Raw genomic sequence first — 9629 nt, 5'->3', positions numbered from 1 at the left:
GGCTGGGGATTCGAACCTGCCACCTTAGGTATATGTGGCTGGCACCTTAGCCGCTTGAGCCACAGGTGCTGAGCCTGTAGAAGGTTTTCAAAAGATGACCAATTTTCTTCCATTCTTGGCTTTCTATTTTCTTTTCTTTTCTTTTTTTTTTTTTGAGACAGAGTCTCATTAGAGTGCATGGTGTCACAGCTCACAGCAACCTCCAACTCTTGGGTTTGAGCGATTCTCTTGCCTCAGCCTCCCATGTAGCTGGGGCCACAGGTCATAGATGCCCACCACAGCGCCTGGCTATTTTTTGTTGTAGTTGTCATTGTTGTTTGGAAGGCCCTCGGTTCCAACCTCCAGTCTGGGCGGCCGGTGCCCTAGCCTCTGAGCTACAGGTGCCAAGCTGGCTGGCTTTCCATTTTTTGCAAATCAGGAATGTATGTTGAATTTTTTCTAATGCATTTTGAAATAATTGCAAGTTGTTTCTTTAATTCATTAATGCGGTGAGTCACATCAATCGGTCTTCTGATCCCTTTGGGAGTTCCTGAGATAAACCCACTGATGCTGTGTTGATCCCTTCAAGGCTGAATTTGATTCGTAAACATTCTATCTAGGATTTTAAATCGATATCTACAAATGACATTCACGAACAACTGTCTGCTCTTGTATCATCCTTTTCTAGTTAAAAAAGGTAAATTGGGTAATATAGTAGTCAGGGTTCAGTTCCAGACAACAGATTCATGCTTGATAACAAGGGATTTATTTATCCTGTAGAGCGCTAACTGGCTTAGTTTTGAGAATTGAAAAAAGAGACTTTTATTTGACTTTTCGGGAGCCAGGATCAAATCCATGTTGTAGAACTGGGCTGTCAAAAAGATAGTGCCAGTGCTACAAGAATCTGAAAAATTATGAAGCGGCCGTGTCTGCTATGCCTGGGAAGCCACTGACTCACTAGGTTACCTGCCGGGTCAGGACGCAGGCGCTGGCTCCCTGGGCGGCTCCGAGCCGTCGCCTCTGCTGCCTGGGGGTCCCCGCCACCGGAATGCTGTTGCTCAGGTCCCTGACCAGGAGTTGGTCCCAGCCCACTGCATCTGGGACCCGAGCAAGGGAGGCTCTGGGAAATGCAGCCCTGAATTTCTGCCTGCTCTGGGGAGCGGGACTAGGTGCTGTGGGGCCGGGCCCCATCCACCTCCCCGAGGAGCCCCATCCACCTCCCCAGGAGCCCCATCCACCTCCCCGAGGAGCCCCGTCTCCTGTTATCTGAAACAACTCGTGTGAGGTTCTTGGGGACTTCTGTGAAGTAGGCCTATGAAGTTTTGTCAGGGAGTATCTTTTAAACCTACCAACTGCATTTACTTTTATATGTGAGAAAAGAGTAAGAGAAGTCATATTTGTATGAACTTGTAAATAAATAAAATGAAGTATTCCCAAGTAAATGGTAACATTGAGATGCCTTTGGTAAAAGATCGGGTAGCTGGAGAAGGTGGTGGGAGAGACTTTTTACTGTGTATACTCGGTGTGTTTTGAGTTTAGAACTATGTGAATGTGCTATTTATTGAAATTAGACAAAATAAAATGTGTAAAAATAGAAAAGTATTGGCAAAACTTACCCTCTTATGTTTTTAAAGAATTTTCCTTTTTGGAGGCACCTGTGGCTCAAAGGAGTAGGGCACCGGCCTCATATGCTGGAGGTGGCGGGTTCAAACCCAGCCCCCGGCCAAAAACTGCAAAAAAAAGAAAAAAAAGAAAAAAAGAATTTCCCCTTTACTTGTACTTAGACTCCACTTTTCATTCCTCATGTTTGTGTGTGTGTGTTTTTGTTTTTTTCTTGGTGATTTTTCTTTTATCCTCCCCTGCACCTTGATTGTTAAAAGTTTGTTCATTTTATTAACTTTTTAAAATAATTATCTGAAATTATTTCCTCCCTGCTACTTTGTTGGTTTTTCTGTTCCCGTCTCTAATTCACTTAACAAATTTAGTCCTCTGCAACTCTCAGAGGAGAACTTCACTCCTCTAAAGTAGTTAAGACTTCAAATTTCCCTGTAGGCGCACCCTGGGCACATACCATGGGTTTTAGTATATAGTACTTTATTTTTCTTATTTTTAAATTGTCAAGGCCATTTTTATTTTTCATTTTAACAAGTTAAAAAAACTGATTGATGCAAGTTAATCTTTTTTTGTTTATTTTTTTTCAAGTTACTCTTTTGACTACAGTAGACTGTAGATATTATGGTATCTTATTTTTGGGTGCTAAATTATGGACTAAAAAAATAAATTATTCTGAGGTAGAAATCAAAGAAATGAAAGCAATCTGCTCATTTGATACCTCAGATAAATTCACTGGGAGATTTATCACCCTATAAAAGGATAGAAAACAAAAACTTGTACGAAACTTAAGTTATCCTTGCAGTTATGTTATAGAATATCTTAGTCCACAATTTTCTTTTCTAGGTCAGGGATTTAAAGACTAGAGTTTTGTCTTGTTCCTAGTTTCTCTTTTTGCAATCTTTTCCTATCTTTGAGTCCTTTAAGCTTTTATTTCCTTCTCTAGTCATTCCGTCAAAACCAGGAAAGATCTGAGAATCTATCATTGTTTATTTGCTGTCCAATCACATTTGCTCAGAAGCTTTGTTGGATTTCAGCCGTCCATCTGCATTTAAATCCTGTCTTCTGTTTGAGGGTTTTAAAAGTATCTGCAAAAGGTGAGATTGTGTTAAGGGGAGAGTCAGTGAGACCCCCGGAATCTCATGAAGCATTCTAAACCGAAAGCCCAGGAAAGCAGCCCGCCCTTTGTCTTTCAGGGTAGCTCAACATGGGAGACAGAATAGACAAATTAATTTCTCTCTCTTTCCCCTCAACTCCATCCCTCTGAGGGGACTGTTCAAGCTGGAGCCTAGCCCTGACGACCTGTCTGGCTGCTGTGCGCCTCTGGGCCCACCTATCGCTCCGCGGGTGGGTTCTGTGTTGCCTCTCTCACTGCTGCTTTCCTGCTTAATCATCAGTGGGTCTTTCTTTGACTCAATCTTTGCCACTTTCTCCTTATTGAGGTAAATGTTTAATTTTTTTTCTGGCAAATTTACCTTTAGTATAATTCAAGAGACATATGTTAATTCTTTACTATGCACAAAGCACTGTGATAAACACTTTTATAGTTATTAATTTATAGTAAAACTTGTCTAATGTCTGGGAATGTAAGCAAACCATTTCTAATTATAGATCTGAGGTTTCTGGCAAAGATGCACCAGAAAATTGCTTTATTACTATGTTTCTTGTGTTTGGGGCTGTTTATACTGGTTTACATTATAGCTATATTTATGCCAGCTAATTCTTCTGCCGGATTTGCTACATCTTTGTTATCTAACATGGCAATTAGGAACTGATCCTTACACTTTGTGGATATATATGTGTATATATGCACATAAAAGCTTTCTATATTCCATATATACCGATTCTCTGAAAAAGTAGACATTTATATGTATTTCAGTTGTACAGCACACATCTTAGGACTAACAATACATGGTCCTTTTAATTGTGAATTCCATATAGCCAATTGATTCTCATGAAAGTGTTCCTTTATTTATTTATTTTTTTAAACCAAACTCTAGTATCCATAGTTTTCCTAGGGTTGCAGTAGACACAGCTGTGGTTCATCATAAGGTGATTGGGACGTTTGTTTACCCGAGCAAGTAACATAAAAGAGAAAAAACAAAGAGCAATGTTGGAATTTCCCTTGTTTATCAATCATATGTGTGACTTCTTTACCTAATCAGATAATAGTTTTCAAATACTGGAAGAATATTTCTCCCTTTTTTGGGTGCTACTCCCAATGTGACATGACATGACACATTGTAAAGTTTAATCTTCAGTATTAACATTTTCTCCATCATCTTTTGTCCATCAACAAAACAGAAAGTCAAGCCCTGATTTAGAATGTTTCCAAAAATAAATGGAAGTAAATTCTCTTCTTATATTTAAGTACCTTGTTAGATACACGTGATATCTATCAGTGAGTAGCACAGACATTTGCTGGTTGAAACAGTTACTCTCGGCATGTATTTTTCTTTTGTGCAGATACAGACCTAAGTTTGCCAACTCTGTTCCTTTTTCATTTTGATTATTCATATAAACACAGGGTGAATTCTACTATGGTGAGAAGGAATGAGGGGATTATTTGAGATTTAGTTCTGATGAGTTATATAACTCTAAGTAAATCATTTTCCATTTCTGAATGTTTTGTTTTGTTTTGCTTCTTTGAGACAGAGTCTCACTCTGTGGCCAGGGCTAGAATGTCATGGTATTAGCCTCGCTCACAGCAACCTCAGACTCTGGGGCCCAAGTGATCCTTCTGCCTCAGCCTCCCGAATAGCTGGGACTACACCCACCACAACACCAGGCTAGTTATTCTATTTTTAGTAGAGTTGGATCTTACACTTTTTTTTTGCACCTTTTTGTTTTATTGTTTGAGATTCTGCCTTGAATCATTGCATGGCTCTTAGTAAAAATGGATATTTTTCAAAAGCAATTCTTCATTATTAAGAAGATATATTCTACATCTACCCTAAACGGCAATATTTCTTAGCAGTTCCTGATTTCCAAACATTAATTCCAGAGTAGGGCTTCTCCTGAAGTAGTAATAGGATTTTTGGACTGTATGTTGGTGTTTGTCATCTTAGGCCTGGTTAAAGAAGCGGAGCAGTCTCCACGCTTGCCCACACATACTTCATTTGTGACACAAGAACATTGATTCATTTTTCTCTCTGTTCCCCTTAGCAAAGGGAACCTGAAACTCAGCTCTTGGTCTATGGCAATGACTTATTCTCATGGATGTGTATCTTTAATATCATCAAGGTAACCTGCGCAGCAATTTCACTACTTTCTTTCATTTTTCGCCAATAGCACCTTAAATACAATTCTGCCGGGCAGCTCTATGAGGCTACATGAGGCTCCGCGAGGCTCAGAGTTCTGCAGTCTTCACACTCAGATTTGACTTAGAAGTGTGTCTCACAATCACTGTGTGACTCTGTGCTTCTCTGTTCAAAGCAAAATATTCCTGAATGTTCATCACATATAATTTTTTAATCTTACTCAAAATATTAATCGCATATATTTTTTAAAAATGGTTCTATTGTGGGCAGCACCTGCGGCTCAAAGGAGTGGTGCTGGCCCCATATACTGGAGGTGGTGGATTCAAACCCAGCCCCAGCCAAAAAAACCCAAAAATGGTTCTATTGAGATATAATTCACCCGTTTAAAGTTAACAGTACAAAAGTGTTTGTATAATCTCCGAGGTATGCATTGATCACCACAATTTCAGTCATTATCCCCAAAGAAACATCACATACAGTAGCCATCTCCTCCAATCTCCTCACCCTTCCCAGCCTCAGGTAGATGCTAAGCTACCTTCCGTAACTTTTCCATCCTTGAAAATTAATATGGACAGAATCATGGATTACGTGGTCCTTCGCAACTGTTTTTAATTCACTCAGCATTTTTTTTTTTTTTTTGGATCAAGCATGTTTTAATGTTTTCTAGAAATATACTGAAGAATCATGCAGTGCTGCCAGCCTTGGGGGCAATCCTTGGCCACAAGTCTGCACACTCCTTTGCAACTGGTCCTGTAATGGCAGAACCTTTCATTTCACCTTTATCGTTTACTATGACCCCTGAATTATCTTCAAAATAAAGAAACACACCATCTTTTCTCCGGCATGCCTTCCGCTGTCGTATTACCATTGCGGGAGGAACCTTCTTTCTAAGCTCTGGTTTGCCTTTCTTAATTGGCCGTCTCCATGTCACCCACACCAGCAGCGGGGAGTCTGTTGAGGTGTCCCTGGTCCCTTTCACAGAGATGAGATACAGATTTTTGGCTCCTGTGTGGTCAGCACAGTTGATCACGGCTCCTACCGGAAGACCCAGGGAAATTCGAAATTTCGCACCAGAGGACCCACCACGTCCTCCCTTCGACATCTTGGATGACCAGAAAAGGACAGATAGCATGTTTTTAAGATTTACCCATGTTGTGACAGGTACTGTTACTTCATTTCTTTTTGGTATTTAATAATATTACATTGTGTGAATATACCATATGTTGTTTGTCCATTCGTCAGTTGATGGACATTTAGGTTGTTTCCACTTTTTGACTATTAGGAATAATGCTGCTGTGAATGTCTGTGCACGAGTTTTTGTATGGCTGTATGCTTTCATTTCCTTTGGGTGTAATTGTCCTCGGAGGAGACTTGCAGGATCCGGGGCTAACTCGGCTCAGTTATTTGAGGAGTTGCCAGAGTGTTTTGCACGGTGGTTCCAGCGTTTCACAGTCCCCGAGTCCTCCCACGACGATTCTGCTTCCCCCGTGTTCTCGCCAGCGCTCCTTAACGTCTGTCTTCTTCGGGGCAGTCGTGTTAGTTTTGGTGGGTGTGAAATGGCATCTTGTGGCTTCGATTTTCATTTCCCTGGTGGCCAATGATGGCGGACGTCTTTTCATGTGGTTATTGGCATCTGTATCGTCTTTTGGAGAACTGTCTGCATCCTTTGCGCATTTTTGAACTGGGCTATTTATCTTTTTATTATTGAGTTGTGATAGTTCTTTTTATATGATAAGTACAAGTCCCTTATCACATAGGAGAAAAGAGAGCAGGTTGGACCTTGTGAGCAGCCGGCGACTGCGCACCAGGTGGCGCCCTTGTCCCGGGAGCGCCGCGGCCGCCGCAGACCGAGCGAGCCCCGGAGACGCGCCTGGCGCGGGCGCGGGACGGACTTGCGGGTCGCGCGGGGGGCGCGCACAGGGCCCGGCTGGCAGGTCTTTGTCGCTTCCTTTCTCAGGAATGTACAAAAGCTCAGGGGCCAAAACGCAGAATAGCCACCACCTAAGAAAGGTAAGGAGTGGTGTCTGGACAGTGTCCTACATTTAAGAGTTCCCTTCCTATTTATTTTAGCCTCGATAGCGATCATCTCTTCCTTGCTGCACTACGCACGTCTAAAACAATAAGACATTTCAAGAGGATTCCTTAAGGTAGAAAGGGAAGTGCTGAGAATTCTACTGCAGACAAGGATTATAACGGGTAGAAATAATGTCTGCCTGTGGTCTCGGTGTCGGGTAAGTTACCTAACCTCTCCAAGATTCAGTTTCCTGGTTTGCTGTAAGGGTCAAATGAAGTAAGACCCGTGAAGTTAGCGCTAAGCGTATGACAGATGCTCAGCGAATGTTAGCTCTTTATTTTCATTTATTCACACCCAACCACTATGGAATACTTTTTCTCTCTGTGAAGTATTGCTGAATGGCCTATCACCTATTGATGCCCTGAAGTCCAAAGGTACAGGAACTTAATGTTTAAAGATTTCTGCGGCCATGGAACTGACATGCTGTGAAAAGACAAACATTTGGATAAACACCAAGAGAGCCAGAGGTGGTTGACATATTGGCTGGCTGACAAAAGTAATCTGGGTTGCTTAATGGTGCGCAAAGGTGGTGCAAACCGCTCTCTTGAGCTGTGTAGTGTCTTCACCTTTAAGTTATTTCTAAGGTACCTAAGAATATAAAAAGAAGATATATTTATAAAGTAAGTGTATGGATGATACTCACTTTGAGAGATTTCTGAGTCTCAGAAGGCAAAGAAAACGATTTTTATACAGTGCTATTTTCTTTCTCTTATAGAAATGACATTACTTGTTAATTTCTTGCCTTGTGTTATATGTACCCCTTGAAATACATGACTTGTCTGCAAGGAGCAGCAGCAAGTCTCCGGGGCTCTTGGTTCCTATCAAAACAGGGTAGCTTTCTTCGCACAAGCCTGCATGCCAAGGGGCAGTTAGCATGTATGTAATTTGTTCAATTAAGTTTCATAAACCTAAGTCTGAGAATCTCCACGAGGCTAACAGAATGGTCATCCATGAACAAAAGTGTGTGTGTGACTGGAAAGTGCAGAACACATCAACTTAAACCACGATTAGGGTGTTTTCTTAGTAAAGGAATGACCCTAGTGGCTAGCTGCCTGTGTAGGTTCCAAAAATACTGATTCCCACTCTGGTTACAAGAACAATAACTTTTAACTTTTAAAAATATTCTAAGTAATACTTTAAGAAAAACTGAGGCATCACTATTACCATTTTTTTTTTTTTTTTTTACAGAAGAGTAGTTATATCAATACACGAATTTTAGAAAATTCACTTGCGAATCCTTAGAAGGGGTAAACATTATCTGGGCAAGCCTATTGCACCACACAATTACTAGCAGATAATTAATATGTATGCTTTTCGTTGATTAATGGTGATGTTTCTGAAAAACTCTGTGCCTTTCTTTGAATAGCCGGTGATATTTTTCAATTCCTTTTCTTTTTTGATTGCTTTATTTCTAAACTTGCTGCCTTTCTCTCAAACTCTGATTTCCATTACACTTGTGGAACTGAATTAGGTCTTTTAAATATTGCTAATAAAACACTTTCCACAATTAGCATTCTAGCTATCTCTGGATGGCTAGCTACTGATTTGAAACCAGAAATATTGAAATTACATTAACGCACTCTTTAAAACATGAGGTATGAGAGAGACAGAGGCTCTTTAGGTCTTACATGTGACAACAGGCTCAGTTAGGTAACAGCACTCAAGTTTCAGAGAAAGTTAGAGCAGAAAAGAGATTAGAACTCAGGTCCCCTTACTCCCTGTTCAACCCCCTGTGTATACCCAACAGAACTCAGAACTTTCTCTTCATTGGAGCAGTGTTACAGTTTTCCCACATAGCCCAGAGAGCAAAGAGAGATTTAAGTACTCTGAAATGTTTGGTCTCCCTGTCAAAATATATTTGCAACGTTTATCTTTTGAAGTTTTCAACTGAGTATGTTTATAGAAACAAGATTGCTTTAACTTTGTCAGAAGAAGCCATCTGGAACTCTTGGTATGTAGTTGTGCAACTGAGTAAACGCTGAGAATAATCTGAAATTTGGCAAGACCACCAGATGAAATGAAAGATAAAAAGATCAGAAAATCACATTAAGAAATCCCTGGAATCTGTTTTTTCCCTGTTTTTAAAGTACTCTTCCTCTATAGAAATGCTACAGCTCATTATACAATGTTTGGAAACTTCAAGGGGAAAAATTCTGGTTTATTCTACAAATGTAGTTACATTACTGGTTTCTTTCTAGTTTGTACTCACCCCAGCCTCTTGTCTGTTTTTTTTTTAAACCATAATTATACTTGCAGTGAAGATATAATTCTAGTCTGATTTTTCTTTACTTAATATAATAATATGACAAGCACTGTACTTTCAAATGGGAAAATTCAAAAGGAAAAGTCAAACTTTTAAATACTTCTTAAAATTGTGAGTCTGTGGTAAATCCATCACTGCAAGGATGGCAAAGTTTAAATAAGAGGGACCTCCAAGTTGCTAAAGTGAGAAAACAACTACAAGATAGGCTCGGCACCTGTGGCTCAATCGGCTAAGGTGCCAGCCACATACACCTAAGGTGGCGGGTTCGAACCCCCAGCCCGGGCCTGCCAAACAACAATGATGGCTGCAACCAAAAAATAGCTGGGTGCTGTGGTGGGCGTCTGTGGTCCCAGCTACTTGGGAGGCTAAGGCAGGAGACTCGCTTGAGCCCAGGAGTTGGAGGTTGCTGTGAGCTGTGAGGCCACAGCACTCTACCCAGGGG

General features: G+C 40.8%; 1 pseudogene; it reads right to left on the bottom strand.

The window, feature by feature from the left end:
* Nucleotides 1-5532: 5532 nt before the first annotated feature.
* On the bottom strand, nucleotides 5533-6005 carry LOC100955016 (annotated as a pseudogene).
* Between the last annotated feature and the right edge of the window lie 3624 nt (nucleotides 6006-9629).

The sequence above is a fragment of the Otolemur garnettii genome, unplaced genomic scaffold, assembly GCF_000181295.1.
Source record: "Otolemur garnettii isolate 467f Iridium unplaced genomic scaffold, OtoGar3 scaffold00039, whole genome shotgun sequence".
Taxonomy (NCBI): Eukaryota; Metazoa; Chordata; class Mammalia; order Primates; family Galagidae; genus Otolemur; species Otolemur garnettii.
This window is presented reverse-complemented; position numbering and strand designations above follow the sequence as displayed.